At 41.2% G+C, this 8,132-nt stretch overlaps 1 pseudogene; it reads left to right on the top strand.

The window, feature by feature from the left end:
* Positions 1–305: 305 nt before the first annotated feature.
* Positions 306–918, top strand: LOC101569858 (annotated as a pseudogene).
* The last annotated feature ends 7,214 nt before the right edge of the window (positions 919–8,132 follow it).

Raw genomic sequence — 8,132 nt, 5'->3', positions numbered from 1 at the left:
CTGAAAAGTGGAGCACAACCAATGCCTGTCAGCTGATGAATGGACAAATAAAATGTGATCTATCCATACAATGATACAGTGTACTATTCATTGAATGATACTTGTTTGACAGTGAAATGAGGTCTAATGCTATTTAATGTGGATGAACCTTGAAGATAATAATAATGCCAAATGAAAGAAAATCATCACAAAAGGCCACATATTGTACGATTTTCACTTAAATGAAATGTCCAAAACAGACAAATCTAAAAGGAGGTAATATAAATTAAGACTTATTTAAGACTAGGGGAGAGACTCGAGAACAATACAGTCAGGATGGCTAAGGGGGACCCCAAGAAACCAAAGGGCAAGATGTCTGCATACGCCTTCTTTGTGCAGACCTGCAGAGAGGAGCATAAGAAGAAGAACCCAGAGGTCCCTGTCAATTTTGCAGAATTTTCCAAGAAGTGCTCAGAGAGGTGGAAGACAATGTCTGGGAAAGAGAAGTCGAAGTTTGATGAAATGGCCAAGGCAGATAAAGTTCGCTATGACCGAGAGATGAAAGATTATGGACCCGCGAAGGGAGGCAAGAAGAAAAAGGACCCCAACGCTCCCAAAAGACCACCGTCTGGATTTTTCCTGTTTTGTTCTGAATTCCGCCCCAAGATCAAATCCACCAACCCTGGTATCTCTATTGCTGATGTGGCTAAAAAGCTGGGCGAGATGTGGAATAATTTAAGTGACAGTGAAAAGCAGCCGTACATCACCAAGGCGGCGAAGCTGAAGAAGTATGAGAAGGACGTGGCTGACTATAAGTCTAAAGGAAAGTTCGATGGTGCAAAAGGTCCTGCTAAAGTTGCCCGGAAAAAGGTAGAAGAGGAAGAGGAAGAAGAGGAGGAGGAGGAAGAAGAGGAGGAAGAGGAGGAGGAGGATGAATAAAAAAACTTGTCTCTTTGTGAATCCCTTAGAGTAGGGGAGCGCCGTGACTGACCGTTTCTTAGGTTAAATGCCAACCGGATTGCGATCGTGTAGTCTCTCAAATGCTCCGGAAGTTGGCGGTAGTTGCTCAACGTGGCCACGGGGGTCCGGAACGCTGTGAAATTGTATGAAAGCTGTACATATTTCCAAACATTTTTAAACTGAAAGGCACCCTGTGTTCTCCTCGCTCTGTGCACTTTGCTGTGGCTGTGAAAAGGCATTTGGAGATGTTCCTGGCGTTCGTTTTTTAAGTTGTAAGGTGGTGTTAACTGTAACGTCATTGGCTAGAAACCCTGAGTTACCAACTGTACATATCTAGAGTTTGTAAAAAGCAAAGCAACCCAGGCGAACCCTCGATGCTTCCTGCCTGGCACTGAGGCCGGGGTGGGGGGGAGGGGGCAAATGCCACTGAGAAGGGACCTTCGACCTGTTGCTGCTGTGGCTGTGGCAGCGTCCATTAGCTTCTGTATATGGTGACCTAGCGTCCTGCTGCCCTGTCTTAGCTGGGGACTGAGAGGGCCAGCTGGCATGAGAAGTGTTTGGATTCGTTACTGTTTTGTTTTTTAGTTAAGTGCTAAACTATTTGTTTTCAAGATGTAGAACTCTTCATTGGCAAAGAGTCAGAGAAGGTTCAAGAAGCTTCTGTACTTAAACACGATTTGCAATGCTGTGTTATTTTTTTGTATGTTTAGAATGCTGAAATGTTTTCCAAGTTAAATAAACAGTATTACGTTTAAAAAAAAAAAAGACTAGGGGAAAGGGGATTCAGGTGGTAGATATGCAGTTTCTTTTCAGGGTAATAAAAATGACTAATGTTATTTGTAGTAGTGGTCATTAAATTACACATTTTTAAAAAGATGAATGGTACTTAATTGTTCAAAAATAATATTTTTGCCAGAGAGATAACTCCCTGGCAAGCACATGGTCTGGATCTCAACTCCTAATACCAATATTAGGCCAGGCAGAGTTTTGTAATTAGTTTTTTCTTAAGAGATGGAGTCTCACTATATTGCCTAGGTTGGCTCCACACTAGAAGGCTCAACTAAACCTCCTGCTTCAGATATATTTTTCTTTGCTTTTTAAGATAAAATTTTAGTGAATTTTTTCTGGAGCAAAGAATAAGCATTTGTTAGACACTTTAGGACTTGGCTACAGTGTCAAAAATTATACTGTTAATCTTTCTTCCAGACTTACAATTTTGTTTTGAACAGGGTGCTTGTGCATTTGAGAAAAGGAAATAATCAATTTTGAATTACCAGGCAATGAGCTCTTGTCGCTAATTCTAAGTGATCCAAAACATCACTGTGGTCCAACTAAGGAAGACTGTGGGGATCAGGTGATATGATGTTTAATTTTGTGTGTCAATTTGGCTGGTCTATAAAATGATCAGATAAAACATTATGTAAACCTATGAAGAAGATGTTTACTGATGAGACTAGCATTTGAACCTATGAACCTATTAGAGTAGATGGCCATTCCCAGAGAAGGTGGGTACCATTCAATCTGTTGAGGGTCTGAATAGGATGAAAATCATAAGAAAGAGAAATCTGCACCCCTTTCTTTCTGCCTGATTATCCAAGCTGGGACATCTCATCCTCCACACTAGACTTCAGTTCACACCATTAGTTCCCTGAAGTTTCAGGCCTTTGGCCTCAGACTGTCTTGCACCACAGGCTTTCCTGGACCTTCCACTTGGTGGCAGCAGGTCATGGGTATTATCAGCATCAGCATTTGTGGTTGTATTTGTCAATTCCTGATCATAGTTTCTAGACAGCCCCTGATTAACACAGGTGATCAAGGGAGCTTCAACTCAGGTTCATCTCACATGGACCCAAAGGATACCTGTTTCTAGACAATTGGAGTAGACATTCAACAGCTGGTAGAATCTTCTGCTGGTGAGATTCTGTGGTGAAATCTAAGCCTGTCTGACTCCAGAGCCTGTGTTCTTCCCATTATCCTGACAGTTTTGAATGCAAAAAGCCAAAGTACTAGCAATGGGTTCCAGCAGTCCTAGAATTTATTCTACTTTCTACATAATTAAAGCATGGCTGGGGATCTGGTTTCTCAGTATAGTACAGAACAAATTAGAAGTAATGATTAGAGATGCAAATGCAATGAAGGCATAATGATGGCAGAATGAGGATAGGCTCTGCCTATAGCAGTGAAATGGAACCTACAGAAAGGAGACAGCGACCCAAAAGCTAAACAGCTGTGAAGATGAACAACTACACTACCACCTCCCAATCCTTCTCAAACTTAAGTGGGCCACAGAATAACCCAGAGGGCTGGCTAGAGTGCAGATCACGAGGTCCCAGGGGTTTCAGACTGAATGGGTCTAGGGTTGGGCCAAAAAGTCTTCATTTCTAATAAGTTCAGGGCTTCCACTGCTTGGCCAGGGGCCACACTTTGAGAACCACTCTGTCATAGCCCATGGAATTGACAAGTGTTCCAATAATAATCTGACTCTTTAGGAAAAGATCAGATTCTTTTGGGTTCCTGTATTATATAAAGCACAGATATATAATGCATTAAAGTTATTTTGGTCAAATTAGTTGAAGAGATAATATTTGGAAGTTGGAAAACTTAAGTATAAGGATTCCTACTCACAAATCACTTAGGAAAAGGTGGCCTCCCTTATTACCTTGTCCAGAATCCCCTCACCATATCTATTCCTTACCTTCTTGCCCTGCTGTATTTCATTTCCTAACCAGATACTGTATCACAACCAGATACTATACACCAGCTTGTATATTTGGTTTTGCTCTTTCTTCTTACAAAAAAATATGTTCTGTAAAGGGAAAGTTTGTTGTCTTTTGCTCACAGCAAAACCAGAGAATCAGACCTAACCCTTTGTAGGATCTTAGTAGCTAGTGAGTGAGTGAATGAATGAATGAATGAACAAATGAATGAGCAAAACATTTCATCTACTATAATGCTTAAAGATCAGGATACAGAAAGAGGCCCAACTGTCAGAAGATTGTACTGCAAGAAAAAGCCCTACCCACCAAGCTTCTCTGTCCCTCCTTTGAGAAGATGGAATGTAAGGAGAGCAATAAGCCAGAAGCATGGAAGTGCTATTTATGAAGTCTTTTTCTTCCGGATCCATATGCTAAGATACAATTCTGGCTTTAGGAAGGGAGAGAAAAGCCCCACAGAGCACAGCACTCACATGCAGCACTGCATGTGAGTTGATTTCTGCACGGGGTTCTCTGGCTATGCCCACGATGCACCTCAGAAAACACCACCAGGGCCTGAAAATCCTGCCAGTCTTTGTAGGTTTATCTATTACTCCACATGCTCAGCACTGTCGGCACAGAGAGGTGAGTGCTCTGTGACAAGCCCCCCTACACAGTGACTCACCTGTGCTGCTGGAAGAGATTAAAAGAATATAGAAAAAGCAAAACCACACATCCTACCTCCTCTCCCTTTCTCTTCCTGAAAGAAGTATTTGATGAATAAATATATGTGGCTTATGTGTATTTGTTCCTATACATGCAAGAGTATGATTGTGAACAACAAAGTGAACATTTCCATTGAGGTTAGAAAGGGACAAGGAATCATTAGAGAAGTAGCTGTGGCTAAGGAAAATTAACCTGAGCACTTCCCAGGGTCTAGTTGTGTTGTTTGGGCTTCAGAGCCCCATTTACATAGTACAATCTGAGTTCAAGCTAACCAAACTCACAGGAGACCAGAATGTAATTAATTAATCTACAAGGTGCCAAAGGGACTGGGTATCTGAATTGGCTAATTAACCATTCTGTCCCTATGGGAAGTTTAATTGGAAAGCCATCTCCATTAGCTGTGTGTCTTAGTCACTTTCTTTGTCACCCTGACAAAATACCCAACACTGGCAACTTCAGGAGGAAAGGTTTATTTTGAATCCCAATTGATAGAGGCTTTAGGTCATAGTCAGCTGGCTCCAAGGCAGTGTGGCACAGCACAGAAGCAGGGCGGGGAGAAGCCACCTGCGACACAGCATGAGAGAAGAGAGCCAAGCAAGGGTTAGGGAGGGTGATGAATCTTTCCAGGCCACACCCTCAGCGGCCTGCCTCTTCTGCACAGATCCCAACCCCTCCCAGAAAGTCAGCTGAGTGTCCCCTAATCTACTCACTTTCCAAAAGCCCACCTAAAGCACCTAGGGCCAGGGGGGGGCCTCAAGATATGCCAGTCTGAACTCATAGTCCTGTCATTCCAGATCAAAGCATCACTCAAAAGGTTATTTTCTCATGGAAGGTAAGCTCAGTGAGGGCAGACACCTAAGGGAACTTGTGAAATGAATGCATGCCAGTGTTCTTTCATCAGCATGATGTTAGGATAAGGACATTTTGTTGTCTTGACCTATTTGGTGTTGATAATTATGTGAATGGATAAAGCCATCTCTTTGGAGAGAAGGTGGCTGCCAACCTGATGTAATACCCTGCCCCTCTCCCCCACCGACATCTTCTTCACTGAGTGGTACTAAAGACACTGGCAGCGTCTGCTTCATACCCTGCCATTTGGTTGTTCTTAGTCACTTCATATCCTGCCCTTGGTCTCTGTCAGTCATATTCCTTCTCCTGACAACATGAGGCAATTGTGATTCATTTGCACTCCCGCTCCCATTGTTCCTCCCTGAGAGCACACATGGGCATCCTGCTCCTCTTCTCCAGAGGGGTGAGCCAGAGCTGCCCCCGCTGCTTGTTTGTATTTCTTGGAACATTCTCCACTGCACATATTGCTTTATCCTTGTTTCTTCACAAAGCTCAAGTGAGTTTCCAGGTTCAAGGCTTTCACAGTGTAACTGGAGTCTATAGCCAGTGTTTAGAAGGACTAATTTAAAGATAGCATCATGTAATACAGCAATCATTGTTTAATTCCTATTACTTTGCTTAGTGAAATCTTGTGTCATTTCTAATGTTTTCTTTTCTATTATTATTAGGTATTCTGTAAAAATAAAAATAAAGAAGGAGTTGTGGAAAGAACAGGTAACCAGAAAATGACAAACCCAGTATGCTGCCCCCAAACATGGAGCCTCCCTGAGTAACTGTAACTGCGAAAGGCCTAGTTTTGCTGCTGCTCAATGAAGCCAATAGCTTGAGAAGTCAAACAACAGAGGAAGGAAGAGCTTTAAGTGTGACGAGCACTAAGCTGGATGGTGGGAACTCTTGTCATTGAAAAAAAAATCTTCCCTTGGGTATAAGGATTATGCAGGAATTTGGGAAGTTGGAGTATTTTTAGTTTCAGATGGGGGTAGGACATGCCAGGATGGTCATAAATCCTGTAGTCATCTGCTTTTCTGATGCACGTGCTATAGTAGTCAGAAGCTTGCCTGCTGCTCTGGGTTCTGCAACTCTAAAGAAAGCTACTTGTACTGGGGCACAGTTCAACTAGCAAAGCACTTTGGTGAGGTCCTGGGTTGTTCATATTGCAAAAATAGTAAATCTACTGACTAGAAAGTTCCTTTTTTCAGGAGTAGCTAACAATCCTGTTAATCATTAGGATACAGAACAAGGCAGAAGAGCAAAACAACAACTTCCTCTGGAGAATAGCTTTAACCTGGGAGATGGTTTCTCAGTCAGGGATATAATTTTTGGCAAAGAAAGTAAAAAAAGTAATATATTCATATTAGCTCTATAGCCTTCAAAATTAGTGATTTTTTTAATTCAACTAAAAGCAAGTGAGGTTTTGCCTCAGTTATACAACTAGATCTTGGTTTACCAATTCATTGTCAATTCTAGTTAATATATACGTAACGCCTAGTGCTTACCAACACTTTTACACATGATCTGTCTTAATCTGATGCACATAGTAATGACCTATTTTAATAGGAACAACAAGTATAATAGAGTCTTTTTACAGAGAATGTGGCAGTTCAGAGTTGTTAAGTGGCTTGAGTAAGTTGGCTTTGCTAATAAAATACAGAGCAGGGATCTGAGCTGCCTTTGTAAGACGCCCATCCAGACATCTTTCCAATACCCTCTACCTCTATACACTAAGGATGTCATTAAGCATCAGTGTGAAATGACTTAACCCAATTGTATGTCTAGATCTCTTGAGTTAAGATCAGGGGCTGAGTAGTTACAAAACCACAGGTCACTCCACTACAGGACTTCCACCCTATCCTCTCCTCTCAGCACTGCTTCTCAGATCCTTTTTCTGCCAATCATTACCAAAGTGACAACTAAAGACTTAGGGCATAAATCCATGTGCATGAAGAAAACACAGAAGAAAGCAATGATGAAGAAGCAATGTCAACACAACTGTGGAAGGAGATAAAATTTTGTACATTCAGAAGTTTTTCTATGTACAGAACACTTGGAAGATACTCTATGACACACAAGGTAATCTATCACAGAAAGCAGCAAACAAGATAAGGAGATGAATATCCTAGATGAGGATAAGAAAATTAGAGGATCAAATCAGATAGTAGAATAGTACATTAGAAGGGAAGGTAATGGCAGAATTTTTTTTTTTTAAAAAGTACAAAAACATTTAAAAGAAATCCATCAAACATCCAGCACAAGGAATGAAAAAGACACCATACTACAACACAAATTAAATGAAATACACTTAAATACATAGAATTAAGATATTTTCAGATGCATAGTGACTTGAAAAAATTATTTTTTATTATGTTTTCTTGTGAATCTATCAGAGTATGAAATTAGGTAAAAATGTAAGTACAAAAAAGAAGGAAAAAATGAACCTAGGAAGAAGGGGCAAGACAATACATCTAGAAATGTAGTGGAGGGAGAGCAGCAAGAAGGAATCTAGGGAGGCCAGCCCTACAGCCTACCTGGGGAAGGTGGGATATAACACCTTCTAGAAAGAACAACAGATCTAGGAGAAGGTTCCAGAGGAATGGCTGGACCAGATTAATTGATGGCTTTGGTCATGTTTTACAGATTACATGCACTGCTTAAGCAGAATTAAAGGAGCAGAAAAAAAAAAATTAAATACTAGCCAGCCATGGTAACTTATTCCTATAATCTCAGAACTCTGAGAGGCTGAGGCAGAAAGATTGCAAGTTAGAGTCTAGTCTAGGCAACTTAATGAAATAGGAAGACCCTATCTCAAAATGAAAATAATTTTTTAAAAAGCTGGGGATGTACCTCAGTGTGAAGGCCCTGGGTTCAATCCCCACTACTACTAGAGAGAGCGAGAGAAAGAGAGAGAGAGAGAGAGAGAGAGAGAGA

This window comes from Octodon degus, unplaced genomic scaffold (genome assembly GCF_000260255.1).
Source record: "Octodon degus isolate 3935 unplaced genomic scaffold, OctDeg1.0 scaffold00051, whole genome shotgun sequence".
NCBI lineage: Eukaryota > Metazoa > Chordata > Mammalia > Rodentia > Octodontidae > Octodon > Octodon degus.
This window is presented reverse-complemented; position numbering and strand designations above follow the sequence as displayed.